General features: G+C 43.6%; 1 long non-coding RNA gene across 4 annotated transcripts in view; it reads left to right on the forward strand.

Moving 5' to 3' along the window:
- The window catches only part of LOC140554782 (uncharacterized), a 367,378-nt gene that overhangs the window by 296,059 nt on the left and 51,038 nt on the right, over positions 1-20,281 (forward strand). The window lies entirely within an intron of this gene.

The raw sequence follows: 20,281 nt of genomic DNA on the forward strand, positions 1-20,281 counted from the left end.
TCTAGTCCACACCTGGCATTAGGCATGTTGCCAATAGGTTCATGTTGATCTGCTCCACAGAGTCCTCATTAGAAGGGGTGTCCACAAACATTTAGACATATATTGTATATAGTACTGGGTAAAGTCTGAGTATACCTTCTATTTCTACTCAAAATCATTACGTTAATAAGTACAAGTTATTCAGATAAAGCTGATGTCATCTTTATCATATAATTACACTGATGCCTCAACAACAAAAAAGCCCTTCGAGCTTGAAGTATAGCTCGGCTTGACCCGCCATCACTTAAGATCCACGGAAGACAAGAGTCCAGGCTTTTTTCTGTCCTGACACCAAAGTGGTGAAACAAACTTCCTCTGGGTGTCCGAACGGGAGAGCATCTAAGCTTAGAGGTATCTTTTGGATTCTAAAAACTAGCTAAGGTCTTTTCTGAGTAAACAGTGAAGCACTTTTGTAAGTCGCTCAGGATTAAAGCATCTGCTAAATGCCTTAAATGTAAATGTCAGTGTCTACAGTTCATAAGTTAATTCTAGTTCCTGCTTCTCGTCACCCATGTAATCCCAATCAAATTCAATAATGTTGAGGTCTGGGCTCTGGTGGGGCCAGTCCAAGGACTTCAGCAGTTTGATTTGATCAAATTTACTATTCTCAGTAAGCGCTGAGCTTGATTAGCTCCACATCCTTTCAGAAAGCTTTGACAGCTATTCATTGATGAGGACAGTTTTGGTGTTCTGCCAAGTCTTGCATGGTTGTTAGGAGTTGCATTTTCTCTGTCTGTCTTTCAATCATTGTTTGGACTCTATCATGGGAAACTCATTTTATTCTAAGGAATGCATTCAGCTATTTTATATCTCCCAATCCAAGTGGATTAGTTTATATCTAACCTCCTCAGAAATATATCCAGAAAAATGTCATTACTAGTCATTTTGACAAAAAAAAATCTCAGAAAACTATAAGGGTGTTCTCTGACTTTTACACAGTACTGTATAAACCACCATTTTTTTCTATTCAATGTTTAATATTGTTTTATGGCTTTTCACAGATTTCAGTGTCTTTCTTCATGGATGTGCGTGCCTCCTTTGTGGCAAATGGGTGGGTTAAAGCGTCAATCACTGGGTTTTAATTAGGTCAAAAGGAAAGAAAAAAAAAGAAGAGAGAAATGGGGTTCATTTTAAAATGATTATTTTTGCACATTAGGGTCCCTATTCGGGTCTTCTGGGCCCCAAACAATGAGGCGGTACAGGCAATCTCAACAAAAAAATCTGAGAGTTAAAGCCTCGGGGCAGCTCAGGGGGCTGCAAGGTTGGGATCTTAATTTCAGGCCGTGCTTTAAATCGTTTCGCAGCCGTCAAAAAGGTTGCCTCGGCGCTCGGCTGACTCGGGCCGTCCCGTGGCGACGACGATGGAATGGAGAGTTCCAGTGGAAGAGCTTTCACCTCCTCTCTGGAAGAGCTCTGTTAGATCCATTGACCTCTGCTGGACAAGGACTCTCTGTCTACACGTCCGCCCCCCCTCGCCTCGACCCGCTCTCGGAGAGGGAGGGGGGCGAGAGGGGGACAGTGAGGTGTCCAGGGAGAGGCAGGAGGACAGGATGATGTATCTGGGAGAGTGGAGCAGCTGTCCTGTTGGGTTGGAGAGCAGCGGAGCTGGCCTCATAAAGAGAAAAGACTGGCCCCTGACACCAGCGCCTCGCTCAGATAGAGAGCAGAGACCAAACACTTGCACAAACACACACACACACATGCACAGAGCCCCTGGCTCCGGCCCTGTCCTAGCTTGATTAAGTTACAGTAGAGGAAAGAAGGGGGCGGTAGGGATGTGTTTATATTGTATGAGTGTGTTCCTGCGCTTGCCAGCACACTCTCGTCTGCTCTCTCGCCACGTCGTCGCACACTGTTTAATCTATCACCCTGCTCCGGCTCCAAGGTCAAAGGTCACACAGCTCCATGGGTGGCGTGGCGGATGAGGACTGGCAGTGAGCCTTACTGTATCCAGGAAAGGCCATGTTGCTGTGCATACTCTTGCTTTAGGCATTCTGATCGTTTACGTTTACAGTGTCGGCCAACACAAACATTAAACAAGTTAAATACAATCTGACACACACACACACACACACACACACACACACACACACAAACACACGCACTGACACCAATAAACATACACAAGCAAACTTCACCTTTTCATGCTAAATGCAACAAATGTGCCCATTTGCCCATCATTGTTCTCTCTGTGACAACCAAGATGCTAGACTGGCTGTGTCCAACTAACTTGTACTTTACTTTGTCCTCTGCTTCGTGAGATGGGATGCAGACTTCTCCAAAAGCACCTAAAACAAGGTCAACAAAGACATGCAAGAGTGTGTGTAAAAAAATAGGGATGTCCAGACCCAACCCTGTGGATCTTGGCTAATCAAGCCATGGATAATAATGGATTGGGTATTGCCTAAATTCAGCCTGATCCAGTTACAATCTTATCCTCAACCTGCAGCAGTGATTCATGTTCTTAGATGTTCTTAGAAACAAGTGGTTTGAAGTTCTGCAATGTGGAGCAATTTTAAAGTAGATCAGAAAAACTTGAAATCACTGTGTTTCAGTTACCTTTCTTCTAGACATGAGCATGGAAAATGTAAGTGTGTGGCTAATACACAAGTCTATTTTCTGCCATTTACCACAAGCAGCAGCTATACAAAACACACTCCCCAGACATCTCTCAGCTTCAAGTCAAGGCTGGTTGAAAACTAAACTACTGCAGAAATGCTCAATTTTAACAGCAGCAATGACAGGGTTAAAAACTGTGTTTAACAACTTGTTGAAAACAGAGAGAAAGAAGCACATAAGAAATTTAATTATAGATTAATAGAAATCATAGTTTAGTACAACATAAAAAAATAAATAAAATAAATTCACATCAGTAGACATCAAACATCAAAAAGACATCACTGCAAAGTGTATGGCATGATTTCAAAAATGAAATATCAGTGGTAGCATTTTGTACTGGTATCATCAAAAATAAATGGAATGAAACATTGATCAATTAAATGATCAAAAAGAGCCAAGAATAGTATATCAATTATTTACATAGTTGAAAGTGGATCCCATGTCAAGTCAAGTCAAGTCAAGTCAAGTCAAGTGGGTTTATTGTCATTTCAACTACATACAGAGTACACAGTGAAACGAAACAACGTTCCTCCCGGACCATGGTGCAACATAGACAGTGCATACAAGACACAAGTGCAACACAAACAAACAAGTGCGGACAGACAACACAGTACAGACAGAGGATAATAAATGTCTATTCATCCTGGCATTTTTACACAAACGATGCAAAGAAAAACTGCCACATTTAAATGCCACTATATGGACAAAAGTATTGGGACACCTGCTCATGTAACCTGCTCTGTCAACAGAGTTTTATAACTGTCTCTACTGTCCAGGGAAGGCTTTCTCTGAAAGACTAGATTTTGGTGCATTGTTGTGAGGATTTGATTGCATTCAGCGACAAGAGCGTTAGTAAGGTCAGGATGTTGGATGATCACCACCCCACCATCATCCCAGAGAACACAGTTTCACTGCTCCACAGCTCAATGCTGGGGGGCTTTATACCCCTCTAGCCCACACCTGACATTACACATGGTGCCAAGTTCATGGGTTCATGTTGATCTGCTCCAGAGAGAGCTTATCTTTTGGTGGGACATCTGTACAGTGACTAGCCAAGCTGTGTTTGTGCATTTGTACATCTGTGTCAGCAATGGGTAGCTGAATGCATTCATTAGAAGGGGTGTCTACTAACGTAGTGTATATTAAAATGGAGATGCAAGGTTTTTGTGTGAAGGGAGTTCGACAACGGCAAAATACAGTAGTACTGAAAAAGAGTTCTTTGACTGGTTGAACTTATTGTTTAAGAGTTCTTCATGGATTCCTTTACTAAAGAATCACTGTATAAAGACATGTTGTCCATTGTGTTTGCGTTGCTGCTGACCTTTTTTATTTAATAACTCTCCAAAAATTGCACTGTAGTTACGTGTTTTGGTTTGACCGTGTCAGTGATATTAGGCCAATTAGGCCAATATTAGACTCAAAAACTGATTACTAATCATGCAGTGCAGGGAGTTAAGGCAGCCACTGTTCCTTAGACTGGAGCCTAGTCAGGAGAACTCTACAGGACATTATTAAAGGGAGCATGAGTTGTGATTAATGTGGGACTATAACATTACTATTGTAGCTGTATTTGAGTTGATAGTGAGTCTGTATATGAGTTGACACCAAATGCATTACAGGTCATCTCCATCTGTTAGGCTCGTTGTTTTACACATTGTGGGGCTGCAATAGATATTTCTTCCTGTTTTTGGAAACTACTACCAGATGGCAGACTCTCAATAAAGTGCACTATACAGTGAATAGGGCATAGTTTCATACATAGCCGATTCACGTGTAGGTCTGTGTGTGTGTGCATCTGTGTGAGTGAGAGATGCACCAGCTCTCTCCCTTGCCTGCTGACACTGTCGGAGTGCAGGACAGTGGTGGTGAGTGGAGCTCCCACAAGGCGACTCATTAGAAGCAGAGCTGTCTGGCAGGCTGGACTGTAAACTTTGGAGAGGTCACCCCCCGTCCTGCTCCCCTGTACTGTAAACAAGCAGAAAGGTTAGCGTTGTTTTCACCTGACACTGTTTTATCTCATTAGGAACAAAGGACACTGAGCTAAGCGTGCTGACAACAACAGTCATAAAGAAGAGCATTTTGCCAGAAGTCTCCCATCGACCCTTGTGTTTCTCTTGTCGTGTCTCAATGTGGGCGTGTACCTGAGGGGATGTTTCTGTAAATATAACTAAGCCTTACATGTAAGCTTTAATGCAAACACATGAGCAACCTGAATGCAAATATGTATTGATAACTCGGACACTTATAGGCCTATGTAAAACTGACTTGTAGCATGCACTGCTAACTTGAATGTAAATACACTGTATGGACAAAAATATAGAGACGTGTGCTTATTCACTGTTTCTTCCTAAATCAAGGGTATAAAAAAAGAGCTGATCTTGCTTTTGTTGGAGTAACTGTCTCTACCGTCCAGGGAAGGCTTTCTACTAGATTGTGGAGCATTGCTGTGAGGATTTGATTGCATTCAGTGACAAGAGCGTTAGAAAGGGTCAGGATGTTGCATGATCACCACCCAACCTCATCCTCAACTCCCCAACTCATCCTAAACCTACTGAATGGAGCACTGTACTTTCAGAGAGCACATTTCCTTTTGGCACTATGCCTAGTTGCAAATATACCCAGATGCAAATATGTATGTCCTGAGTGCTAACATGCTAATATGCAAATATCTATGACACAAATGCTAACATGTATAGCTAACTGCAATGTCAATATGTGTAGCTAGTTTGAAGACTTGGATGCTAATCTGCAAGTATGTATATCTAACATGTGTAATAACTTGGATGCTAACATGCACAGCTAAATTGAATGCAGCTCTTCATAGCTAATACCTAAGGTCAGTTTCATCATGTTTTTTGGCATTATCAGTAGCATGAATGTACACACACACACACCCAGACACACACATTCATGTACACTTTTTTTCCACAGATGCTGTTATGTTAGCGGGAGCGTCTCCTTTAAAGTGTGTGTTGCTGCTAAGTTTCTCCAGCTAGAGATTCATTAGTTCTTGGCCTCTTGCTGCCTGTCTCCCTGTTTGCTGACTGCTTGTGGAAAAAGCCATTTAGCCCGTTGAATGTCAAGGTTAGTGTGCGCTGTCCTTGTCATCAGTCTCGGCGGCAGAAGGTCAGGGATAAGCTTTCCTCAAATGGGCAGCGTCAAACAAAAGGGAGGCTGACTTAACTGGCCCAGAGAAAGAGGACCTTCTCTCTCAGTCGATAAACAATCCACTGGGCAAAGGCTCTCGGCAGTGTTAACCCTTACACTGCTGCTCCTCCAATGAGTGTTGTACACTGTGTATGCGTGTGTGTGTGTGCATGTGTAACAGAGTAAGACTTGCAGAGAAAGAATGAGAAAGAAAAGGAAGGAGTGAAAAGAGAGAGAGAACAAGAGAATCATGGCCAAAGGACAGACTAAGAGGCCATATTGAACGCTAATGTCAAACGCTTTTCATGCAACGTGTTTTATTGCAAACATACGATCACACATGCGAGGACTGTGAAAACATGAGTGAAGGGGCTAGATAGAGGGAGTATTGGCGACATGGTGAATATATTTCCTTCTATCAGTTCGATCAGGTAGGCAGACGTGTGTCTGCAGCACCTCTAATCCAAACAGACATTGAAATGTCATCTCCCGCATGGTGCAGGCCTGATCTAACAGGATGCCTGCTTTTGAATCCCATTCAGCCAAAGGCAGTCGTTCAGCTCCTAACAGGCAAAATGGCTGCAACACGCCGGACAGATATGAAGTGCTGCTCTGGCCTGTCACACAGGGCACGTCACACATACCAGGACCAGCCAAGCCCTTCCTCATCCTCACCCCTCATTCCCCCACCCCCTCACTCCCCTCCATCCACTGCCCCGGGGCCTCTACGCCCTCGGACCCTTGCATCTCCGCGTGAGCAGTGTCATTTAAAGTAATGAACGCTGAAGGGGAAAAAACTACCGGGGCACTTCAAACACTCTCCCTTCATGTGTGTGTGTGTGTGTGTGGAACTGGGCCCTGTCTCTGCAACTCGTTAATGTGGTGGGTAATTAAGGGAAGCAGCCCACAAACATGCAGGCCCACTCTCCAGTCGCCACCAAACACTCCACTTATTTACTTATTTATTTATTTATTTATTTATTTATGACTAAGGGGGTTGAAATAAACTTTGACAGACTGACCATATGTCAAAGTCAGTTATGAAAAAAACATAATAAAGGGAGCTGTTGCATTCTTGCATAGGATGAGTAAAAATAAATCTGATGCAAAAAGTGCTTGCACATGTTCCGGGTTGAGATGGGTGTTTTTCAAGCCTATTTCTAGCATTATTATTAGCAGTAGTAGTAATAGTAATAGTAGTAGTAGTATTTGTATTAGTAGTACTAGCATTATTATAGTTATTAGTAGCAGTAGTAGTAGCAGTAGTGGTAGTGGTTACAGCAACAATAGTAGTAACAGTAGTACCAGTGACATTATTAGGAGTAGTAGTACTAATAGTGGTAGTAGTTTTAGTAGCAGCACTAGTAGTGATAGTAGTAGTAGTATCAATAGTGGTTGCAGCAGCAATAGTAGTAATAGTACCAGTAACATTACTAGGAGTACCAGTACTAATAGTAGTTGTAGTAGCAGTAGTAGTATGAGAAGTGCCAGTACCATTACAAGCAGTGTTAGTCCTAATAGTTGTAGTTGTGGTACTAGCAACAATATTAGTAGTAGCAACATCAGCAGCAACAGTAGTAGTGTCAGTAACATTAACAGTAGTAGTACTAACAATTGTTAGTAGTAGAAGTAGTAGAATAGTAGTAGAAGTAGTATTAGTAGAAGCAGCAATAGTAGTAGTAGTAGTAGAAAGAGTAGTACAGTAGTGGTTACAGCAGCAATTGTAGTAGTACCAGTAACCTTACTGGTGATACAAGTACTATTAGTTGTAGTAGTAGTAGCAGCAGTAGTGGTTGCATTACTAGTAGTGGAAGTAGTAGTACTAGTAACAATATAAGTAGTAGCAGCATCAACAGTAATAGTAATAATAGTTCCACTAACATTAACAATAGTAGTATTAATAGTTGTAGTAGTGGGTGTAGTAGTAATTAAATGAAATTATACTGTACTACAGTACAAACAGTAGTAGTAATAGTTGTAGTAATAACAGTAGCGGTTGTGCTAGTAGCACTAGTCATAGTTGTGGTAGCAGAAATCAAAGTTGCAGCAGTAGCTGAATTTGCAGTGCTAGCAGTGCTAATACTTAACATGCTTCATAATATTAAAGCGTTTAAAGGTGCAGGCTAACAACAAACAACAGTCCTAAATAGCGAATGATTAGCAAATGGAATTAAATAGCTCTGCTCTCATTCTACTATGCAGATATTACCAAGTAGGCCTACAGATTTGCCTTGTGGAACAAAAGATATGCCATGCCGGTTGGCCATGGTGCCCTTGGGGGTATCAGTCCACGTTCAGTCTCAATAATCCTCCCAATCTCACAGGCTTATTCTCCACATCTCTCTAATGACGACTCAGTGTCCACTGTGGCTGCAGTCATCTTAAACGGATGACTGCAATTCCAGCAGCGGTCACGTATCAGTGTATTCCCAGTGTCACCTTGTCATTTGGAGCCTGTTTGTGCAGTACTTCAGTAAAATCGAGAGACGTGTGCACGGTTCCCCGCGAAAGATCTCTTGTCGTCCCTCCGACACAAAGGTCTGAGCAAACACAACTCGCCCTCCTTCATTAGCCTTCCTCCTGCTCTCTGTCCAGAAAATCCCTCTTCGCCCTCCCTCTCGCTCTCTCTCTCTCTGTCTCTCCTTCCTCTCATCCTCTCTTCTCTCCCCCACCCCTCCCCTTAGCCCTTTTGCAAGGTTAATGTTTGCGCAGATGAACTTAATTAAGTCTTTTTCAAATGACTTTGGCAGTTTGTGTGTTTTAGGTATTTAGAGGAGAGACACGATTATTATGCTTGAGGATTGGGCCTAATGTGAAGCAGTGGGCCTCCTGTCTGAGGATTGATGACATTAGTAAGTGTATCCTCTGTCTCACTCTAAACACAGCTCTCACCAGAAACGTTCTTCATCATGTCAAATTTTTCTCCACTCTAAAGCAGTCAGGGGTTGCTTGTCCCTCCACGGGACCTCTTTTGGTCTCAAGAAGAGCCCTTTCAAAGAAGAAAGAATCACTACAGAATGGTTATCTGGCAATAAACAGTTTTCTAATCTCTAACCAAAAAGTCGGAACTGCTGTGTCATATTTTTTCATCAGCACTTGGGGACATCCATCATTCAGCGATACAAAGACAGACAAAAGGTATATTAGAATCTCAGGACTTTGACAGGCTGATTTCTCGGAGGTGCTAGACGAATTTCAGCCAGATTCTTTATTGCTAATGCACAGTTGGCGCGGCTCTTCAGACCTCAGAAGTATGCTGTGAAAACATTCTGAGAGCAAAAGTCCTGGGGTCTCATTTATAAATCATGCTTGAATTTCATGCAGACGTTCTCAGCATTTGCGTGCAGATTTCGAAAATCACACATATTTCACAAATCTCTCACTCTAATGCCTGTTGCACTGTGTGAGGTTTGTACATCGGGGTGGAAATGGGATGATCTGTACACACTTTTACACCACATTTACATCTTATAATCATTACTTAAATGTGAACCTTTGCATGTGATCATTCTACGATTCAAATTCATGCTTGCATAGAATCTTGCATACTAACTAAAGCCCCACAGGCCCAGTAGAATTTTAGTGTAAGTGAACTTAGCCTCAGGGGCCTGGGGCTGTGGGTTCGATCTTCACTCCAGTCACTGCCTGTGAGGAGTTTGTTGTGTTTTCTCTGTGCCACTTGGGTTTCCTATGGGTACTATGTTTTCTGAACTGGCTTTGCGATGCTTTGCAATACTTTACTCTGCCATGTACTGATGTTCTGTCCAGGAGGTATTCCTGCCTTGTTTCAAATAATGTCAGGTAGACCCTGCAGACCCTGACCTAAAAAAAGTGGATAATGTTGTGGATAGTTGATGGTGGATGGTTGATGGTGGATGGATGGACTGTAGCTTGCAAATTTTGCAGTTTGTGCAGCATTTTTCAATAATGTTTGGAACATCCATGTTATTGCATGAGATAAGGGCCTTGCTTAATTTTAAGTGGTAGCAAGCCAGTTCTCCCTCTCTGTTTAGGAATGAGAGGTGACAGAGTTAAAAATGGAGGCTTCAGGCATGTTCCTCCCAAATTTCTGTCATTTCATAGCATCACATTTGTGAATTTTAAAGGAATTTTAAACTGTCGTTAGTTGGATGTAGGTTTGCTGTCCATATAGGCTAATTTATATTAGTTGTCATTAAAGTTTCATGTAGGTTATGTATGTAGCCTTAGAAAGACTGCCCTTCAAAAGGTGTTATCATATCATAAAGTATCAGACACAAAATATTAGACTAAGTCTTATTATTTATCCCATGTTAAGTTTTGGTTGCAGTTCTCCTGAAGTTGACAGAAGTCCACATTCAGCATTCGCAGGAAAGTTCTAGTCGCCCTCCGGTTGAGACTGTCCTGTAAATGCCATCATAAAGGTCCCACTTTCACTAAAAGTGCAGCAGTTGCAATGGCATAAGCACACTGAATAAAAAGGCATTCTGTGCCTGTTTGATAATCTCCTCATGGGGCCTCTGACCATGCAGTGGCCTCTGTCTGACACCCTGCTCTCCTCTGCAAAACGAGCAGATAAATAAGGCTGGCCTTAATGATGACAAGGTTAGCCTGTAGATGGATCATGTGAAGGGCCTGAGCACTAGTCACAAGGCTGCTCTGAAAGCCACAGCCTGGCCCCGGGCAGGCCCCGGCCTCTCTGCGCCGCTTTTGAAGAGGAGAACTTCAGTCTTTGGCCCTGCTGCAATTTTCTCTTTTCCTGTCATGCTTCGCAGTTGACCTCTGACCTACGTGATAGAGCGCTTTAGGGTGGCAGGAGAGAGGTGCCGAGGGGGCGGCTTGTGTAATTCCCCCTCGCTGTCACCCAGTCCAGAGTGTTCCTGAGCTACATTCCAGCAGCCTCGCTGGCCCTTTTGCCCCTCTGTGTTCCAGAGCCACAGCCTGCTTTCTTTTACGTATCGATAAACTGTATTTACACGCCTTTTTCCGCAAAGGTGAGTAAGGGGGCAATTTTTTTGCCTGTTTTTTTATTTTATTTTATGTGCTTCTTTTTTTTTCGTCCTCTGACTGTGAAATCACAGGCGTCTGTATTTCAGCTTGGAGAGGTTCACTCTGCGGTAATTGTGTGTTATGATGGCTTTGCGCTGATGGCTCTTGTTGTAATGAAACTCTGCTGGCGAGGGGAAGTGGCTGAGCCACTGGCCGTCTCTAATTGTTTGTTTGTGTTTATTGTTGCAGAAGTGAGAGGAGCCGCTGGGTGACACATGCCAGGAGAGGTTAAATGATCAGCCACTGGAACTGTGCATTAATTACGGCAACCTAGGTGCACGTTCCACCGCCGCCCGCGCCTCTCTCTCCACCTACACAGGCCCAGCCCGTCGTCATCGTCCACTCACAATGGGCTTGATTTGTCTTTCTTTAGACAATTGCAACCTAAATAGCAACTCCTTTGTAACAGTACGTGGGCCGGGTCATATATCATGGCTGGTTATTCATATTTGAAATAAAGGAGCTGTCTGCCCCCCTCTCCTTTTGTTGCACATCTGCATGTCAGAGACAGAAGACAGAAGGAGGAGAACCATTATGCACAGGGAGGGAGGGATGTCTCTCTAAAGTGTCTAGAGAGAGAGAGAAAAAGAGAGAAAGCGAGAAGGAGGGGGAGGCTGCGGGTGGGTTTTTTGGGGTGTGCGTCTGTCTGGGAGGGTGACGGGTGGGGGGTTGGATCCCCTCAGATCAAAGCGGACGGCAGACATGTCTGTCGCATTGCCCCCCCATAATCAAACGCTGCTCTACCTGCTCGGGCTGTGCCTCTTCCACTTCTTCCTGCACACTCCCCATCTTCACCGCCGCTATAAATTCTTGCAGAAATGGCCACTTATTCCACCATAAATCTTTCCGCCGTCACTTTCAAATTACAAAGATTTATTTGCAGATGAACGTCATGCCAAGTGTTGGGAAAAAAAGGCAAGAGGGGGAAGTAAAAAAAAAAACTCTTCATCTTTTTTTCTGACCCAATATGGCGGCCGCCGTTGCTGTGTGCTATCTGCATATGCCTTTTGTGTAGGAGGAGAGTGGTGCTGGTGGCAGTCCCAGCACTGGGATAGAGAAACAGAGAAAAAGAGCGCGAGAGAGAGAGAGAGAGATTGAGAGGGAGTGCGTCAGCAACAATGGCACTGACAGCTCTCACGGCCCAATCTCATCTGTTCCAGCCCGTGCGCTCCTCAGAAAGCATTTAACTTTCATTAAACTGTGTTTGATATCAGCTAAGAGAGAGAAATGCAGCCGACTTCACGGGTAACGCTCATCTGCTCTCATTCATTCCACTGCAGCCGCTTTCTTTTCTCTACCTAACTCTCTCTCCCTCTCTCTCTCCTCCACACCTCCCGCCCCCCACACTAGCTATCTTGTTCCCTGGCTCTTCTCTCTCTCTCTCTCGTTCTCTCGTTCGCTCTTTCCCTTGCCGAACACCCCCTCTCTGTCAGGCCCATGTTGGCTGCCTAAATGGGAGACCTTTGAAGCTGTAGTTAGTGCTCAGATTCCTTTATGCCTTTGTACCAGTTTCATAGTGTTGAAACAGTGATTCATGTACTGCTCATGCAGCCTCCATTAATTTCATGTAATGTAGCTTTTATCTCTCTGGCTGGGACAACTATCTCCAGCCCTGTCTCCCTGCCCAGCATCTTGCTTGCAGACTATTACTTTTTTTCCCCTTCCTAAACCCTCCCCCCCCCCCAACCCAACCCGCACCAGCACGCTTGTTCCTTTTCTTTCTTTAGGGCCTGTTCATTCACAGCTCCCCTTCGTGGGCTTTTTCTATTAGAGATAGCAGAAAACTTCAAACCCCGACTGAAAATAATGGAAAAAGTGGTGGAGGTGCTGGCTATAGCCTGGGGGTGAGTCTTTTTTTTTTTATTATTTCTTTATTTTTGTCCTTTTACGCCGGTTCTTTGGAGCAGGCAGATAGAGCCTGTCAGATTGGCAGAGACTGGATCATAGACGGAGAGAGCGAGCTGGAGTAAGAGTCAGAGAGCGGCTCTGAGGAGAGGGGATTCTTCCCTGGTTTCACATGCTCTACGCTTGACTCACAGCAACTTTGCTCTGATAGAGCATTTCGGTTTGCCATGTCAAAGCTTTTTTTAGCGTGACCATTAAAGAAAACCCTCTCTCTCTCTTGCTCTCTCTCTCTAGCTCTTTGACTCTCTTTCTCTCTCTCTCTCTCTCTCTCTCTCTTTCTCTCTCTCCCTCTCTCAGCTGTCAGAAGTCTGCTCCTGGTTACGTCCGCTGCACTGTCACTCTCCTCTAAGATAACACCCCTGCACCGAGGCATGGAAATGTCAGGGTTCAAGTTTACAATTTAAAGTTTGAATGCAGAACTACGGGTCACCATGGGCCACAGTAAAGGTCAGCACCATGACAACAGCTGCTGGATACTGTCAGTTAGGCATTCTATCTTTATCTCTCCTCTTCTGCACTGTCATTTGATTGCATTTGAGTATACTAGCAGGAACACATGCAGCTGAGGAGAAACCTCTATGTTTCTTTTCCCGCTACAGTTCTTCCCCCCACACACAAGCACACACCCCACCCACCCCAAAAAAGTCATACCTTCTACCTGTACATAAAATCTTACAGCACTCCAGAATCATTTATTTCATTTGCAGAAAAAAAGTAGAATAAGTGGGTATTTCTGATCATCTGTAGTCTTTCCAAGCTGTGCTGTAATTACGGAATAGGCAATGTAGCGCATCAGTCCCACCATGTGTTCCCAATGTGCTCTTCTCACTAGGACACCTGTGTCTCAGCAGGGAGAGAGTCGTAGAATTATAATAAGTAGGATGGCCTCTCATTTAAATCAGGGCTCTGAAGCTCGTTCTTTACCATTTAGAAAAGTTAGCATTTGCAAACTGGTGTAACCAGGTGAGCATTGTCAGTGTCAATCCGCCAGTTCTCGGTTTGGGTGCAGCAATAATGCTGGTTTGCTGGGTAGTGTTTAAAACAATGAACTTCAAGACAGTGTTCTTTTGCTAAAAGTAGCTTTGCAGTCAAAGGTGAAGCCAAAGTGGTGGCCAGTGTACCCCTGCAAGCTCAGTGGCACAGTGGCACTGTGTACCCCTGCAAGCTGACTAGTCATCACTATGAACTTTCTGCTTCCAGAAAATGGCTCCATCAACTTCCCCTACAAGATCTCAACAGAGCAAAGCAATAAAAAATGTATTGATAAAACTTAGTGTTCCTTTGTGTTTACATCACCGAGAGAACCTCACCTGATCCCTCAACACCAGCTCCATAGCCAGGAGAGCCCAGAAGCACCTCTGCATCCTAAAGGGGGCTGAGGAAAGCTCATCTTCCCCCTCCCACCCTTACCATGTTATATAGAGGGACTGTGGAGAGCATCCCGAGCAGCTGCATCACTGTCTGCTTTGGGAATTGCAATGTCTCTGACTGCAAGACCCTGCAGCGAATAGTTAGGACAGTTGAGAAGGTCTATGGGGTCTCTCTCTTCACCATCATGGACATTTACACATTACTGAGCTGTGGAGCAGGGAACTGCATTCTCTGGAATAATCCATAACTTAGTCCATCCAACACTTTTGGGATGAGTTGCTATGTGCAATCAAATCCTAACAGTAATGTTTGTCCCAAAATCTAGTAGAAAACCTTCCTTGGATAGTAGAAACAGTTACTCCAACAAAAGCAGGATACATTATTTTTAATTTCTCTGATTTCAGAAGAAACAATGAATGAGCAGGTGTCCCAATTCTTTTGTCCATTTAGTGTGTAACAAAACATAACCGAGTATAGGCAAGGAAGACACATACACAACTGCTTACATTTGACACAGACAGAGAGAAAGACAGGACTAGATATACTCAACTGAACGAAGAACACCTGACAAAAGTAACAAGACGGGCAGGGCTTTGAACAGTGAACACTTGGACCTGCACTCTATAGTCATATAGCAGATGCCATTAACCTTTAGCATTCTATGGCTGACAGCTTTGATGTGTCAGCTTATATTCCTCCAGAAACTTGACCAAAGACCATCTTTCATTTAGAGTTTCCCCTTTCTGCTTCCCTCCGTTACGCAAAGCGGTGTTTAATGGCCGAACAGCATCACACAGTGTGTGGTGATAATTTGTGTGCTGCAGCTCTGCAGCAGTTAAGACAAGGCGGCATTAAAAAGCAAGCATATTGGCAGCGCTCTGTGCCAAGGAGCAGCCCTCTCCCCATCTCCCCCCTCTGCCCAGGCTCTAGCACAGGCACACTGGTGCTGCTCTCTCCCTGCAGGGGGCCCTGGAGCTGGGCTTGTCCTGACACTGCTAACATATGTAAGGACACCTGAGCAGCGGCCTCCAGCCTCATTGCCACCAAGGGTTAATTTCCCTCCCAGCCGCGTGGCAGCCAGGCCCAGCCAAGTTTTCTGTCGCCCACAGTGCACCACAAGCTGTGTTTGGGAGCCGGCAAACAACATTAATCCTGCCCCTATGACGGATCACATATGTAAAATGTCCGCTGCCCTACACGCTCACTCAGCCAAGTAGGTACAGGGAGGAATACGAATGGCGAAGCGAAGCTGCAGAGACGGAGCAGGAAAAAGAGACAGAGGGCCAGAAGTACTAAGCCTTTTGCTTTCCATTTCAGGCACAAAAAGGATGCATTCTGCTTTTGTGTTATGTACGAAACTGCTGTATGAGCCTAAATGTGCAGTTTATGTGACATGTATATGGAAAAATGCAAAACACAGTCCTCTACCTCATACATATGTATTTTAGGGAGGATTTGAGAGTGTTATTATTCCCCAAACTTTTAGTGTTTAGTGAGCCGGAGTGGAGCAGCGGTGGGTAAAGTACACTGTACTCAGTTCTAAGTAGTGTTAAGTTCTAAGTTATAATTGTTGAAGTTGGAGTAAAAGTAGTCATATTATTAATTACTTGAGTAAGTCTCTTCACAGGTCAGACACTGGCAGGCAGAGCTTGCACTAATCAGTTAACAAATCTTAATAATATAAGTAATAATACACAATATAATGGACCGGCAAACACACACCACAACCACAGTAGAACTTCGGATTTGCACGTGCCTTCATTTTATGTTAAACAAGCAGAATTTTGTGCCTTTTATAGAAAAGCCATTGCAGAATCATATCGTTACTGATTCATCACAACATCCAGATTGCGTGAGCAAGTGTAAACAAAGTGTAAACAAGTGTAAACTAAGCAGCGCAGCATGGCTTCGGCTGGAGCAGTGTACGTAGTAGCCTTTGGCAACAGGCAGTTCCCTGTAGAGAAGTGTAGCAAATAGAATAATCCTCTCTGAAGCAGATAAACATTAACCTATTAGCACCATGCCTAATGCCAGGTGTGGGCTAGTGGGGTATAAAGGCCCTCAGCATTGAGCTTAGGAGCAGTGAAACTGTATTGTACAATTATACAATACTTTTGGGATGAGTTGGGAGTTGGGAATGAGGTGAGGTGATGATCATCCAACATCCTGACCTCACTTACGCCCTTGTCACTGAATGCAATCGAATCCTGACTTGAGACTTGACTTAAACTCTAGCCTAAAGTCTTGTGACTTGACTTGAACTTGTATTCTGTGACTTGTACACTTCTCTGGCACCATCATTCAGCTCAATGCAGGGGGACTTTATACTTCTCCAGCCCACACCTGGCATTAAGGCCAATAGGTTTATGTTTATCTGCTCCAGAGAGTCATATTCTTTTGGCAATACTTGCTCTAAAGGGACTAGACAAGGTGTTTTGTGCCTTTGCACATCTGTGTCAGCAATAGGTGCAACTTAAAGTAGCTGAAAGCATTCATTATATATATATATACTGGCTGTGTCTGATGTGGCTGATTACTAATGCATGAGAAAGGCACCAATCGGGATGACGGCTGCAACACCTTCGGTAGAACGAGACAAATGTAACTCCATGAAGTTACTTCTTGTTACTTAATGTAGTTTGCTACTTCTCTAATCTAGCCACGATTTCTTCACCACTGCACCGGCACTTTCTCCCTAAATCCAGAGCTTGTTTTGACTGGCCTGTGTAACTTTCGATCCCCTTACAAGCGTAGTGCACTTAGTAGGTGATGCCATGCACAATTTCCGTGATTACTTACAATCTTACCATAAAGAACTGAATGTTAATTTCTCTTTAGGCACATTGCTAGTCACATTTTGCCCTCACTCAGAAACATCTGGCCCTGATAGTCGAAAAGGAAAAAGAGACGGTGTTTTAAAGCTTCTTAAGAAAAAGAAAAAAAAAGCAAAAGAAAAAGAAAGAGAGGCTGCAGAGTCTACTTCATCACTCCTCTGTAAGTCTCAATCTTTCTCTTGTCTTTAACATTTGGAGCTGGGAGGTTTGCCACACCAGGAAAGGTCAGGCCGATGATTTATTGAACATTTATTGAGGCTCTATCTGCGAGTCCTGCCGTGGGCCTAAGCCAGGCTTTTTGGGGGGTCGCCAGCCAGACAAGGGCCAAGTAGGTTCAAGAAAAGAACACATCACTAATACAGAGTTCCACATTAGGACAACACTAAGAAAGGAGTACATTCTTTACTTAACAAACAATCTCTTCTCATAATCACTCATGTCTACTTATCCTATATGACCTAACGCTGAGCGGAGCATGTGCCCATTTTCCTCCCGTTGTAAGAGCACAGCTATGTGTCCGTGGCCTCTCCAAAGTGGAGGGGGAAAAAAAGAAAGCTCAGATTAAGGTTTCTCTTATTCAGTATATTTAAACTAACTCTTACCCTCAGACTGTGGGTGTCAGTGCGCTTTGCTTGTACTAAATCATTACTTAGAGGAGATGTCCTTGTGCTTCTAAATATCACAGAATATGAGAGAATGTCCTCATTATATCCGTCTTGTGAACCTTGAATAAGTTGAGGGAAGTTGATTACTGACATATTTTAAATAATTTTCTATTTGTCAAGTTTTATTCAGCGAGAAGCTCTTGATTCAAGGCTTTTTCATGACTTGTTTTCCCCCTTCTGTGTATTGATGTAGCATTGACATCACAAGGTCTTGACTGTGACAGCGCATCATTGTGGCAGAATTGACTTTTTTAAAGATTAAAGTTATTTATTTTATTTACAGATTACACATTTTAATATTGGCAGGATTCGTTAGCATTAGGCCTTGCGTGAGACTCACTGAGCTGCTTGAGTATAATTAATTTTGAGAAAGTTGCATGCATGCCTCTTTCAGGCAATCAATACTAGCCCACGGCACATTAGGTATCATAATGTATCATCCTTAATATATTTAGTATTTTTTGTTTATTTCGTCCAAAAGTGAAGGCCCCCCCCCCGCAAAAAAAAGAAATCTTGGCTTGTTTCAAGCTATGAAAGCTGAGGTCACATTAAATTACATGAAAGGGTCAAAAGCTGAAGCTGATCACACAGAAACTTTTGTCCTTTTTATCCCATCAGAAGGCCCACAGGCACCTCCCAGAAGAACTGGCGAAAAGTCTAACTAACAAAAACAGCATTATTTCAGAAACAACCATGGGTGACAAGGGGTTTTCATTGCAGATTAAAAATCAATGATCTCCTCAACTCACACCGGCAAGGGTTAGCACTGTGCAAAAAGGAATGGCCTTCACAACAACCATTTGATTAACCTGGATGATTTCATGTGCTGATAGCACCCACGGTGAGCAAATCATTATTAGATCTCATTTTCTGCACAGAGAGAAACCAGTGAAGCCTAGCTCCACACCGTGCCCCTGTGCGCATTGAATTTCTGCCTTTGACTTAAATAGGAATAAAGATGAGAACCAGAACCGCTGTGAAAAGCGCAGGGTGGGCTCCTCAATGCGACGAACGAGGGAGGACTGGTTTTCTATATATTCACTGCCATAGGAGGCCAGTGTCTGCAGAGCCATTACACACTCTCTGCAGTGTGTGTGTGTAAAATGTAGAGATGGGATGACAATATAAAGCTCTTGGAGAAGAGAGCGGTGAGTAATGGATCCCAGTGTGTGCAATACATATACGCTCATCACTCCTCATCCTCTGCAGCCAAGGTCACACTAGACCTGTACATCTCTCTCTCTTTCTCCCTTTACCTCTCTCAACACACACTCCCCTCGACGATGATGACATTGCTCCTTCACCTTTCAGCAGGATCAGTGAGTGAGTATGTCTCAGGGCTTCAGCTAGAAGCTCTTGATTCAGAGAGCAGAGCTGATGTGCCTTCACTGTCACACTGTCATTCAAGCCGGGCTCGAGCAATAGTAATCCTCTCTGCCATATTTAACTGCTTTCACCACATAAAAGCCTTCGACCCTTGTCTGCTGACATATAGCTTGAAAAAGCTGCCTCCAGATTGGTTTCCTAAGGTGGAAAATTGAACACAACAGGTACGTAAGTTATCTGAAGTGGAACCTGAAAAAGAAAGAAAAGAAAAAAACAAGTGTTGTACACCGAAGAATAAAGTTCCACCACAAGCCGTGTGCTGGGGAAGCACCAGGAATGAGAAAAGCACAATATGGGTCTCTCTTCTCTGTGCAAGTGCACATCATCTGCACATCAGAAGAAGAACATTAACTCTGACCTGTAGAGGAGGCCCACTTCTGCTGTAAACACATGCTGCATTTTTATCTCTGCTGCAACGGCAAGCCTGGCACAGGCCACATTATTAACATCATCACTCGACTTCCGAAACCACACAACCTTAACCTGCTGAACAAAAACTGTCTAAACTGGCTCTAATTTCATGCTGGCTGGCTTTTTCTAGTGAGCTAATACTCTGCATAGTTTAACGCTTTGTATCTTACCTAGCTAATAGCCCTGTAATGTTGTTGTTACAATTCAGCAAAGTCAGCTGGTAGGTTTGTGTATAAGGCCACTCTTCGGTCTATGATAATGTAAAGCCAACCTGAATTGAAAAAGACCTGTTTTTTACCGTGTTAGTTCATGTCCCTGGTCATGTTAAGTGCGACTGATCATAGGACAAAAGTATTGGGACACTTGATCATTGATTGTTTCTTCCAAAAACAAGCACATTATAAAAAGCTTGACCTGCTTTTGTAGGAGTAACTGTCTCTAAATTCCAGGGAGGGATTTCTACTAGATTCTGGAGCATCGCTGTAAAGCTTGATTGCATTCAGTGACATGAGTGTTAGTAATGTCAGGATGTATGGTGTATCGGTATGATCACCACCCCACCTCATCCCCTCTAGACATTTCTACTCCTCCAGACCACACCTGGCATTCATGTGAAAGCGTCAGGTCACCCAGCTCCACGACACCGGCTAACAGACTTTAAGAGTGATGAAGGGGCCAAAAAGCACCATCTACACACCTGGGAAAGCACAGCTAATTGTGCTCTTTGCTGATGGCAAAGCAGCATGGCTCTGGATTCAAACTTATGACCTCTATGCCAACAGATCTATTTTTATCTGCTCCAGAGAGTCCTATTCTATTGCTAATACTTTTCCACAGGGACTAGACAAACTGCAATTCTCTTGTCTTTTGAAAAAT

This window comes from Salminus brasiliensis, chromosome 4 (assembly GCF_030463535.1).
Source record: "Salminus brasiliensis chromosome 4, fSalBra1.hap2, whole genome shotgun sequence".
NCBI classification, from domain to species: Eukaryota; Metazoa; Chordata; class Actinopteri; order Characiformes; family Bryconidae; genus Salminus; species Salminus brasiliensis.